A 13,883-nucleotide genomic window follows, 5' to 3' on the forward strand; every position below is an offset into this window, starting at 1 on the left:
CTGAATGATATTTTCTTCTGATTCAACCCTAACCAAGGATTACCCTCCACACTGAGGGGCAAAGTGGAGTAAATATGCTCGTATGAGTGAAGACATCGATTCAGAATAAATACCGAAAGGTGAACCAGATGCAGAGTGCAAAGATCAAATCAAAGCGAAGAGATAAGGAAAATAAACATAAAAGAAGTAAAGAAAAAAAGAGAAAAAGAACACAGAAGAGCAAAGAAAAAAACAAAGAAAAAAATCAAAGCAAAAGGAAAAAAAACAAAGAGAAAAGAATCAAAGAAAAATAACAAAAGAAAAAGAAGACAAAAGCACAAAGACAAAGAGTCCCTTGACTCAAATGACGCATCAAGCTTCAAACCGTGAGATTGATAAAGCACAATCACTCCAGAATCACTTCACTCGAAGATCATAGAACATTAAGAGAAAGGCATATACGAGCAGATCCAAATTGAGCAAAACAAGATCAAAGGCATCAGAGTTAATTGATCCTTGGTTCAAATACCCTTAAAACACATGTTTGGGCCTTTTATCCATTTCTTTCATAACCTTGAACCATGGCCTACATTACGTGCCTTAAAAGTCCCTTCTAATCATACATGGATTTCTAAACAGAAGAGACTATCTTCAGATTTCATCCCGTCCATCAGGATTAATTTTTTATTTAAAAAAAAAGGTTTTCTAAAATCTTTAATGCATGGTAGAGGAAAAATAACAAAGGGGGTTCAAGACGTAAACTCTGAATAATGTCTTGAAACCAAAGGAGGATTCGAGTTGAAAACCTGAAAAGAAGTCTTGAATATGAAGACTGTTGCATAGGAGGCGATCGCCCAAATCCCTTGATGAGGCATCGTACAACCCGAATAAGATCATGAGAGCTGTGAGTCGGAGAACACTTCTAATAAATGAGTGCAGAAGCTACTCCGTCAGATCAGTGAACAACAAATAAATGAGAATACCAAACCTTTGACCAAAAATAACCACTTGAGATTTTTTTTATCCTTCCTTACTTAACTATTTCTCAAAGATAGCATTGATCTTGACACTTGTCAAATAGTTATAATTTATTGAAGGATTAACAGTGTAATTAATTCTTTGATATCCAATGAACTCTTGTTCTATGATTTGTCAATTATGAAACCTTGAAAGGGGCAATATTTTCAAATATTTGATTAAACATTTTTCAAAACTCTTCTAATTGATTTTTTCAGGCTCCTAAAAATAATAATTAAAAAATATTTTCAAACAAGATAATCTCTTTGGAGGCATATCTTGGAATTCAATGAATATATATCTGAAGCTCAAGATCGAAGCTGGGGCGAGAGAAGCTAAATTTTGGGGCAAAATTTGATGGTACAAACAAATGGTCTCAGGTCGAGGTTTGTAAGAGTACACCATAGTAGAAATGCAGACAAACTGAATCAATGATAGAGTAAAGACTGATCTCGCAACCATTCTCCTTCCAGATCGAGAAAAGCATAAATCAATACATATATACATACATACATACATACATACATACATACATACATACATACATACATACTACTACATACTACATACATAGATACATACATACATACATACATACATACATACATACATATACATACATACATACATACATACATACATACATACATACATACATACCATACATACATACATACATACATACAGACATACATACATACATACATACATACATACATATACATACATACATACATACATACATACATACATATACATACATACATACATACATCATACATATACATACATACATACATACATACATACATACATACTACATCATACATACATACATACATACATACATACATACATACATACATACATACATACATACATACATACATACATACATACATACATACATACATACACATACTACATACATACATACTACATACATACATAATACATACATAATACATACATACATACATACATACACATACATACATACATACATACATACATACATATACATACATACACATACATACATACATACATACATACATACATATATACATACATACATACATAAAATTTGCATCAAACATTTATCATCATGTGTATTAAAAAACATTTTTTACCTCACTTGAGGACAAATCAAATGAATTTCATCTTGACATCCATCATAACATCCAAGATAGTCAGTAAAAAATGCATCATTTTGATCTCTCGGGAAATCAAAGCTCGGAAATGATCAGATGTCTCTAACTTGAAGAAACAATTATTTGACTTCTTGAAGTCAACTATCAAGACATTTCCTCAGCATGTGGAAATAAGCAGGCTTCCTATCGCCTTGGAGGGTGTTTTTCTTGAAACAAAATTTTTTCTCGCTTGAGACATTTTTTCCACAAATTTTTAGAATTTTAAAACAAATTTTGTCTCGCTTGAGACAATTTCTATCAAAGAAAATTTCATCTCTCTTGAGACATTTATTTCTCTAAGATACAAATTTAAATTTGTTGTACTTAAAACAAAATTCTTTCTCACTTGAGACATTTCCCATAAATTTTGAGAATTTTAAAACAAATTTTGTCTCATTTAAGACAATTTCTCTTAAAATAAACTTTGTCTCGCTTGAGACAATTGGTTCCTTTGATATACAAATTTCGAATTTGATTCACTTGAAACAAAAAATTAATCTCACTTGAGATTGTTATTTCTTTCAAAACAAATTTCGTCTCGTTTGAGACATTTTTCCTTTGAGAATACAAATTTCGAATTTGTTTCACATTAAACAAAGTTGATCTCACTTGAGATCATTTTCTCAAAAATAAACTCTGTCACGCTTGAGACAATTTCTCTAAAAACAATTTTTGTCTCGTTTGAGACAATTTCTCTAAAAACAAATGTTGTCTCACTTGAGGCAATTTTCCAAATTATGAATTTGTTTCACTGGAAACAAACATCATCTTTGAGTCGTTTCTTTTGAAACAAAGGATCTTTGAGTCTGTTTCACTTGAAACAAAATGAAAAAAACTTTGAGTATGTTTTTTATATAACAAAATTTTGTCTCTTTTGAGAAAGTTTCTTTTGAAAAATCTTTGAGTATGTTTCTTTGGAAACAACATTTACCATCTTTGAGTCTGTTTCCCTTGAAACAAAACTCATCTTTGAGTATTTTTTTAAAAACAAAATTTTGTCTCGCTTGCGACAATTTTTCGTGAAAAAATCTTTGAGTCCTTTCTTTTGAAACACCTATCTTTGAGTTAGTTTCTCTTGAAATACACACCTTTGAGATCGTTTCTATTAAAACAAATTTTGTTTCCCTTGAGGTAGTTTCTCTTGAAACAAAACAAACATCTTTGAGGTCGTTTCCCTTGAAACGAATTTTGTCTCTTTCGAGACAGTTGCTTTTAAAACACATCACCTTTGAGTTTGTTTTTCTTGAAACAAATCTTTGAGTCAGTTTCTTTTGAAACATATCTTTGAGTCAGTTTCCCTTGAAACCATAATCACTAAAGATGGCCAGTCGTCCTCATCACGTATGAGCCGTGTCATCCCCTAACCAGATCTCCTTATCACGTAGGAGCCGTGTCACCCATAGATAACCAGTCATCCTCATCGAGTAGGAACTGTGTTATAACCCCTCCTAAAGATGGCCAGAACTCTTCATCACGTATGAGCAGTGTCATCCCTTGACCAAATTTCCTCATCACGTAAGAACCGTGTCACCCTTAGATGACCAGAACTCTTCATCGCGTATGAGCCTTGTCATCCCCGACAACTAACATTATCCAACTTCTAACCATAAAAGGGAGAGAACCAGACAAAAACGTGGCGTCTTAACGTCTTTGCCCTATTCTTGTAAACACAAGAATGTGCAAAGAGGGGCAGCTGTAGACACCCGTTTTTGTCCGGGTCTTTTTTATATTATTATTATTATTATTATTATTATTATTATTATCGTTATATTATTATTATTACTATTATTATTATTATTATTATTAATTTACATGTTACATATTTTTGTAGGCCTTAAATGCATAGGCCCAAACCAAATGGACGCACTCAGCAGACTTGGACCCAAACCACCGAAGCCCAATTCAATGCCCTGATCCAGCAACCCCTCAACTGATCCAGCTGACCCGAACCAACCCGAATCAACTCTACCCAGCGACTTGACCTGAGGCAAATAGGGTTTTGAAAGCATAATCATAACTAGCTGGTGTTGCCGCCTGTTGCTCCTGCCGCCGATGGGATCTCTGACGCCATTTCACCTATAGTGACACCAACAGTTACTAAATCACTCGGTCTATCAAACCCAAATAAAAAAAGGAGGAAAAAATCACCCAAATCCCGAGGGGATTTAACATAGATCAAAAGAATCACACAGAGGCCATCACCAATCACACATGCAAAGATAAAAAGACAGAGAGAGAAATATCAAAGGACCATTCGGTGAAGGAGAGCATTGGGGGTTTGTAAAAAAAAGTAAATAGAGAAGAGAAGAAAAAAACATAGAAGAAAGAGAGGAGAGAATAGAGATTATACCCCAGTTGAGTGCCAATGAAATTTGAGTCGCCGGAGATGGAGAAATTGAAAGGTTTCTCCTCAGATCCACCACATTTGAGTCACTTTTAGGCCAAATGGAGGCCAGATCCGTGTTCAGGGCTTGGAGATGCTTCGAATAGCATCATCTTCTCTTCCTCCGGCGCCGGCGTATGGCGACGACCGCCGGTCAGTGGCGTCCGGCGTGGCAGAGTCTGGTCGTTTCCAGATCTCTCTCTCTCTCTCTCTCTCTCTCTCTCTCTCTCTCTCTCTCTCTCTCTTTTCTCTAGGTGAAAATGAAACAACTGGCCGTTTTTGGGGTTATTTGGGCTATTTATAGCATGTGCAAAACGGTGTCGTTTTGAGGGGGACGAGTTCTGTAATTTCGCGCATGGGGTAAATGTCTTTTTAAGTCCATGCTATTTTGTAACGTGTTATTTTAGTTATTAATGAAGTTTTAATTTCTTTTATTTGTTCCCGTTATTTATGCTTCTTATATTTTAGTCATTTTAGTCATTTATCTTTGTTGTATGAAAAATATCAAATTAAGCCTGCTTGTTTTCACTGTATTCCATTCTAGTCCTTTGTCTGGTGGTATGAAAATGGTAATTTATTTCCTATTGCTATTTTTTGGGTTACATTCACGCTTAATAGTATAATAATATTTATATATTTATTACCTTTAATATTTGGATATATTTAGTATATAAGCATATGTTATTTATAAAGTTAAATACTATAACTTTAATTTCATTTCCAATTTTATTTTGGTTTCCTTTTTTTATTTTTTTATATTCGATGAATTGATTCACTTTCCATACTTCTTGAAGGCATCTTTTAAAGTTCCCCTAAGATTTTGGTTGCATTTTACCATTTTCCACTAATTAATTTCATTTGATTCCTAGTATAATCCTACCTTAATTCACGCATTATTTTCGTTTGAAAGCTTGCACATTGCATTTATTTTAGTCTATATATTACTATTTTATCTCTTTATTTTACCTTTTGTGTATATAGGTGTATATATATATATATATGTGTGTGCACTATTATGTTTATTAAATGTGTTTTATATTATTTCATATATGTAAATACATTATATGCCATATGCATTTTTATCTCTGTTAATTATGTTTTAATTATTACATTATATATATGTATGTTTATGTTAGCCGATAATAATAGTCGTATGGCATGTTGTATACTATATACCTTATACTTATTGTTTCGTTTCGTTTTTGATTTAATCCTCACATAATTTGGTTCCTGTTACTTTTTTTATCATATAAGTATATTTATGTATGTTTATTATCATTATTATTCTTATTATTATTTGGTCTATGTTGCTTGTATATATTATATATATTCATATATGTGTATATATTCATTTACTCTTGTATATTTGTATATATTGCTAACGCTTATTTTATCTTGCTTGACCTTATTTATTTATTTTATTTTATAAGATGTTCAATTCAATGTTTTATATCTCCTGTACTTGATGTTAATTTTCTTTTTAAATATTTTATACGAATAATTTCAAGAACACGTATTTCTAGAACGGGCGTGAAAAGTATCACTTGATCAAAGTGATATAATCCAATACGACATTCGAACAAATGTGAACTTGAAATAAAATTGATTTTATTTTACTAATTAATTCATTTTATTTTAAGTTGAACAATATGATGCATATTAATAAATAGCGATTGATTTTATGCAAAGATCGATTTTCATTTTTATATTCGATTCACATTTTTTAAATCAATTATGAGGAAATATTCTTTTACTGATAAAAAATAGTCGAGTTAGCTTTTCTGATGGAGGATTGCTAATTGCGACATTTCTGTTCGACTTAAAGAATTTTCTCTAATTAATTAATTCGAAGCAAATAAATTATATTTCAATAAATGTATCACATTTTAATTTTATATTTGATTCATGATTTCCACCATTTACGACAATATTTAAGCGACACAGTACCAGTTTTTTGGCGTTGTGGGGTGCTAATCCTTCCCTACACGTAACCGACTCCCGAATCTTTTTAAAACGAATCTTTGGTAAACGCAGATCAGTTTTCGTATTAAAAAATGATTTTTCATTAAAATTGTTTTAAAAGACGTTTTTAGATATTCGACCTACCTAACCCAAAGGTTGATGGCGACTCCTTTCAATTTAATTCCAAATTAATTCCAAATCACCAATTTTTTAAAATAAAAATCATAACCATTTTTAAAATAATATTTAATTATTTTATCAAAAAAATCAACACAAAAAATCAAAATCTAGACAAAAAAGAGTTAAATGTCAAAATTAATAAAAATAAATCACCTGCATTGGATTCTGGTGCCCTTTTGACATTCTTTATCACATGATCGTCATCCTTAGCATGACAGTCCAGGAGGACTGAAGCAAGCTTCTCATTTAGATTTTTCACTACTCGATCTCGTTCACCTTCATCATTTGTACCTATAATGATCATATACAAAGGCTTAAGATCATGATTCACGAGAATAATGACAATAAAAAAACTTTCAGATATCATGAACATGAAAAAAAATTGGTCACCTTTTCATCAATTCGCTTCAAAGAAGACTTCTTCCTCCAACGCCATGTTCTTTGGTCCATGATTCTGATTTCCATTCCAGGAACAAAAGAAGAAATCTGAGTTATAATGTTGATATAAGATAAAGTGGAAGAAATGTAAGACAACTTCAATTTCCTCGAACCACAGTCCAAAACACAGGAAGATGCACAGAATCAACTGTAAACTGTGTGAACCGTTGATCCGATGACCTTCTAACAACGTTCCAAATACATGAAAAAGTAGTATAAAGTCCCATCTCTACAGTATTATGAAGTCCACAAACGTTCTTTGTCGACTAATAACTAAGTGCTTTTCATGCTATTAAATGAATAACTGATTCAACTTTATCTTCAACCTCTACTTAATGCGGTAATATTTACCATCTTCAACAGATAAACCTGCAGAGTTTTACTAGAAAAATCATAAACAAATCCTACTAAAAGCACTAGATGTCAAGAAAGATTATAAAAATACATGAAAAAAGAAAGAGAAATTTAGAAGTTTCGCTGGGAACGTCATTAAGGAATTTGCCAAAAAAAAAGAAGAAGAAACTTAATTTGTATGGTAAGATATTTCATGTATTAAAGAATGACAATGAGATTAATTATTATAATAATGTTAATTATAGTGAGATTAAAATAATAATGATAATAATTGTTTTAATACAAAACATCAATTTATTTTCTTGAAATAAAGATTCCACATTCAAGCATAAAAATGATATATTTAGGGACGGGTTAAAGAAAGTTTCTCCGACTTGTTTACTTCAATTAAAGCCGCCATAGAGTCTGCAATCTTTTTAAGTTCACGTCAAACATGATGGATCTTCACCTCCCAAGCTTGGTTCAACAAGAATTTTATTTTGTTGCGTCCGCAATCAGGGACGGACTGAGGTGGTGTTAAGGGTATGATCTAACTCCTAGAAATTTTAAATTCCCTTATTTTTTAAGTTTTTCCTTTGTATTGTCTATTGATTATCAAATTTTACACCCCTTCAAATTTTATAACTTCGCACCTCCTACAATTTTTAATATAACTTTTTAAGTTCGCACCCGAGATAAATCCCTTGCCCGCAATGGCATTACCTTTTAGTGCAATCGGTTCATAGATTAAGGTCCCAAAGTTTGTATTCTCGTGAAAGAGGGAACTACCTTTTAGTGCAATCGGTTCATAGATTAAGGTCCCGATCCCCGAATCTAGTGACCCATAAGCTAACATAATGAAATTAATTATTATAGTAATAAAATTGAATATTATGTCGACAGAATCAAAAAATGGGATGTATTTAGATTCAAGCGTAATTCTAATGGTAATAGCTATTAGAAATATTATATTAACAATTGTATAGTAAATTATAAATCAATTAAATAAAACTATAATCAAAATTATATATTAGTGTTATATTGCAATAAATTTTAGGTAAATTTATATTTATACTAAGGCCTCGTTTGGTAATATTGTCTAAAAACACTTTCAGCTAAAAGTTCGTTTCGACCGCAAAACTAATTCCAAAAGGGTAAAAATTGAAGAAAAAAATGCAGTGGAAACGGTGGTTTCAAAACGACCGCAAAAGCTAGAATTTCTAGCTCTTTCATTCCAACTTTGTTTTTTAAAAACAAATTTATATTTTCGCCATTACTAACTCCACTCAATTATATATTTACATTTTATTTTAATAATTTAATACAAACATCCTTAAAAATAATTTATTACTTTTATTAATTTATTTTAATTATTCAAAAATAAATTAACTTTAGATTTATATATTAAAATATTAATAGTGAGCTATATAAAATATATTTTATTATAATTATATTTTTATTTTTATATTTTTATTATAGTTTAAATTTATATAATTCATATATAATAATAATTTTTTGAATTTATTATAATTTAAATTGATATAATTTATATATAAGTGTAAATATAATTTAAGTTTTATATTTTTAATTTACAACATAATGTTTATAATATACATTTTATATTTCCAAACTCACATTTTAATAAAAATTATAAACAGTTAAATTCTAAAATTCACTTTTAAATAATACTTTTAAAAGTTCGTTTCTAAACACTTTTAACATTCACTTTTCAAAAATAATGTCGAACTAGCCCTAAATTTGAGAACTTAAAGTTTAGCAGTATGTTGCATAACAAACTTGATATACTTTCAATGGAGGAAATTTTTCATGAATCATTTTGTAACCCCCTAGAGCCAGCCTATGTGTTTCGACTAAATCTAGCAGATTACATTAAAGATTCTCAAAGATATTTTCCCCAAAATATTATTCGATAATATATATATATATCATATTATAAATGCCATTTATAAAAGTATATAATAAGTAACGATAAAACTAAATTCGTAAATATAAAACATGAAAGAGACCAGGTAAAATATTACATGAAATAAATCTGGAGCATCGAAAATCAAATATCAGTAACAAAAGTAGAAAACGTCATAAAACGATAAATACTTCAAAAATAAGGTACATGTCACCATAATTAAAAACAGTTCGGAAGACAAAATATTACAATAAAATACTAAATGTACCAATCCTCCAAGTGCCTGATATGGAGTGTCTATCTGAGAGTATCTGAATGGGGTAAAACAGTTCGAAAAGTGAGCTAGAGGCTCAGTGTGTCCCAACAGTGCAGAAATAAATACATACAATTATGATTTTTAAAACCAGTACAGATCAAAGTCATTAAAACAACATAGGAGTTTTTAAATTTAAAAACTCTGCATCGTCCTCCAACCGAACGCCATGTGCAGATCCCCAGAACTGCACAACCTAAGGGAGTACCTTGGGACCAGCGAGCCTACCCAAAACAATTCTCGGTGCCACAAAGGCTTACCCAAGGCTCGACTTAGGTCCATAAGGAATTACCAATCGGTGCTGAACTTATCAGAGGAATTACCAACAGCGACTGAACCTGCCAGAGTCTTCATACCAGAACCTAGAGTACCAAAAGAAAACATTTTTCATATGGTAACCAGTAGTAACAGTAATTCAGAGTTAAGACATATCACCAGTTCAGAAAACCAGTATCTAGAAATCATAAATCAGGCAATCATGCTTTGCATTTTAGTAAATCCGGAATCAGGTAAATTATACAGTAGTCAAATCAGATCAAACATTGTATTTCAAATTAGAGAAAACAATCATGTGTACATGATATTTCAAACAGATATTTAAAACATTTATACTGCACATAAGGAACACACATCGATAATAGGGTCAGTCTGGAAGATCTATCGAGCACCAGCTTCACAAGGCTCTTCGACTGAATGGGAACCTAAGCCATATTAGAACAGGGTTATATTCAGAATATTATTCTAAATAGAATAACTAACAGCGTTTCAGAACTATACGAGTATTCACGGCTTCTCGTGGACGAGCGGATCGGGAGGAACCAGGTCGAGCAGTGAAACAGTCAGGAGATCATCGAGTACCTTAAACATATCATAACAATAATTAGTCATTGACCATTCAGTTCAATTAACTAAATTAAAACACTTAGATAAATATGATTTTTTTCAGGTTTACGGTTCAATTCGGAGGCTTTCGGGTTTGATTTTGGCAATACAGACTTCGGAATTAGACTCAGAACATCGAAAAACATAAAATGTGACTTTTTAGAAAATTTGACTTTTTGGGTCAAAGTTAACTCTGGTCAAAGTCAACAGGTCGGGTCAAACAGTTCGAGTTAGGTCAAACAGTTCGGGTAGAGTAGGATCAATTCAGACCGGTTTCTAGAAGAAACTCGAGTGAAGACAAGACCCATGCGCATGCGACGGAGCGTGTGAGCGCGTAGATCGATGAAATAGGGTCTGGTCGACGACTGATTACTCCCTGAGCTACAATAATCTAAACCAACACTATATATAACATGTTTTCAAGCTAAAACACTGAAATATTATCCAAATTAAACGATCTGACTTTAACCATGGCAGACAGACGAAACATCAACGTTAACGCAACCCACCTACTGGGTTTTGATCGGGAGGCGACGAGGAGTCTGAAATCGGGGGTGGTGAAGCAAGACGGTCGTTGAAATGGATGGAATCGACAAAATTAAAATGACGATCGGGGTTTTGGGCATCGATTTCCCTTCTTGATTTGTCCGAACTGTGACCGATTTTGGAGCGAGGTTGGTCGAGGTCGCTTCGCGGAGGCCAGACGCACCTTATGGAGGTGGCGGTGACGTGCACTACCGGCCGGAGCAAGAACGAGGAGGAGGGCGACACCTAGTTTAAATGAGGGGAAACTGGGTTTAAAACACGGGAGAGAGAGATTTGCTAAACATGGGTAATCACCCAACATTTAAAAATAAAAAACAACCTTCTATTATTTTTAATAAAAAAAATAACATGGCATGGTGGTTAAGCCATTGTCTGCCACTATATGAGTTAAAGGTTCAAAACCCCATAACCCCCTTTATGTTATTCTTAGTGCAATAAGATATATTTATTTTTTTTATATTTTTGTGGCATTTTATGGGGCAGAGTGTGACAATTCTCCCCATTTAAAAGAAATTTCGTCCTCAAAATTCATCAGAATCGGATAGGAAACTGAGATTAGGTCTCTGATAGATCTTTTAGTAGACAAAGCTAATTTGATAATATCATAATATCTTAATAGACTCGGAGAGAAAATAGGGTCTTGGTACCTTAATCCAAAGTCTTAGGGTCTTATGTTACGAAACTCGGGTATAGAATGAGTGTTGTTAGAAATGTATGGCATGAAACATAATTAACAATAAATATACCTGCAGAAGTATCAGGCTCAAATCGATCACTGGAACTTCGGGTAGCGTAAACAAGAGCAGGCTGTCGAGCCTCAGAAGCATATGGTCCTCTACTCTGCGATCAGACTCTACTGTCGACCCTAGAAATAGATCCGAAAGTCCTACCTTGACTATGACTCATATCTGGAGTCTGAACAGAGGCCTGAGAACGTATAGGAGTCTGAACAGGTGTCTGATCGACAGGAGCTGGATATGGACAATTTCGCAAAAAGTGCTTGTTAGATCCACAACGAAAACAGGTACCCATCTTCTTGCGACACTCTCCTCTGTGTTGATTTCCACATAACTCACAACTCAATTTCGGAGTGGAATATGTATAATACTCTCAACTAGCTATAGTATGTGGAGGAGATGTAGGCCTCGAATCAGGCCGACTCATCTGATGAAGAACAGTACGAGATCTTTTATCAGGGCGTGCAAAAGGTGCAGATTGACCAGAAGGCTTCCTAGATCGTTCTAGACCTACTCTATCACTGTCATGTGCAGAAGCCTCGACTTCCTCCGCGTCTTTTGCTCTCCCAACTACAATATTGAATACCTTGTCCTGATGAGTAACTACCTGGCGACGCAACTCGAATCGAAGTCCCTGAGCAAATTTTCGGCATCTATCTCTCTCGGTATGTACCAGACTGAATCCATACTTCAACAATTTCAAGAACTCAATCTTGTACTCAAAAACGGTCATATCTTCCTGAATCAGGTCCTAAAACTGCTGTCGTCTCTGAGTTAAATAGCGTTCTCCCAGGAAACGGCTCCTAAAGCGCTCTCTAAAGAAATCCCAGGTCAAATGATCGGTCTGAACACTACTAACCACCAAATCCCACCAGGTGTGAGCATTCTCATCCAACATAGAAATTGCTCCTAAATAACGTTGATACAAATCTAAACCTAACTGATCCATACGTCACTCAGTATCACTAAGCCAATCATCGGCCTCAGTAAGATCTCCACCAGTAAGGCCACTAAACGTCCTGACTCCATTTGCAATAAGGGTCTGAAAGATAGGAACCTCGGGTACAACGCCAACAGTTCTGACAGCTCCCTAAATCATCTGAAGAAACTGTCTACCAAAATTCTCATCTAATACAACTCTGGTAGACTCAGGCTCAGTACCAGCCGCTCCTTTTATCGGAGCAATCATGCCAATACCAAAGACATGAGACAAATTCATCGGGGTCGTAGGAGCAGGATCATCTATCGGAGGTGGGGGATCTACACGTATCTCATCTACCAATTCTACAAATCTAGCCACTCTGTCGCGACCACGGCTAGTTCGACGACCACGTCTAGCACTCATCTTGGTGAATCTCAAGTTTACTATATAAAATAAAACCTAGTGTTAGATTGGCACTTGGAGACTCGAACACAATTAAAATCGTAAACATTTTGTGGCATGACCTTAGTGACTTGTTTTGTAAAACATTTCAAAACCGTATTTTCAGTTTGGACTCATACACAGTCCGAGATTTAATAACCAAAAGCTCTGATACCAATTAAATCTAAACCCCTAGACCCAGCCTATGCATTTCGACTAAGTCTAGCGAATTACATTAAAGATTCTCAAAGACATTTTTCCCAAAACATTATTCGATAATATATATATCATATTATAAATGACATTTATAAAAGTATATAATAAGTAACGATAAAACTAAATTCGTAAATAAAAAACCTGAAAGAGACCAGGTAAAATATTACATGAAATAAATCCAGAGCATCGAAAATCAAATATCAGTAACAAAAGCAGAAAATGTCATAAAATGATAAATACTTAAAAAATAAGGTATATGTCACTATAATTAAAAACATTTCGGAAGACAGAATATTACAACAAAATACTCTAAACTAAATATATCAATCCTCCAAGTGCCTGATACGGAGTGCATATCCAAGAGTATCTGAATGGGGTAAAACAGTTCGAAAAGTGAGCCAGATGATCAGTGTGTCC

Source organism: Hibiscus syriacus, unplaced genomic scaffold, assembly GCF_006381635.1.
Source record: "Hibiscus syriacus cultivar Baekdansim isolate YM2019G1 unplaced genomic scaffold, ASM638163v2 tig00011761_pilon, whole genome shotgun sequence".
Classification (NCBI taxonomy): Eukaryota; Viridiplantae; Streptophyta; class Magnoliopsida; order Malvales; family Malvaceae; genus Hibiscus; species Hibiscus syriacus.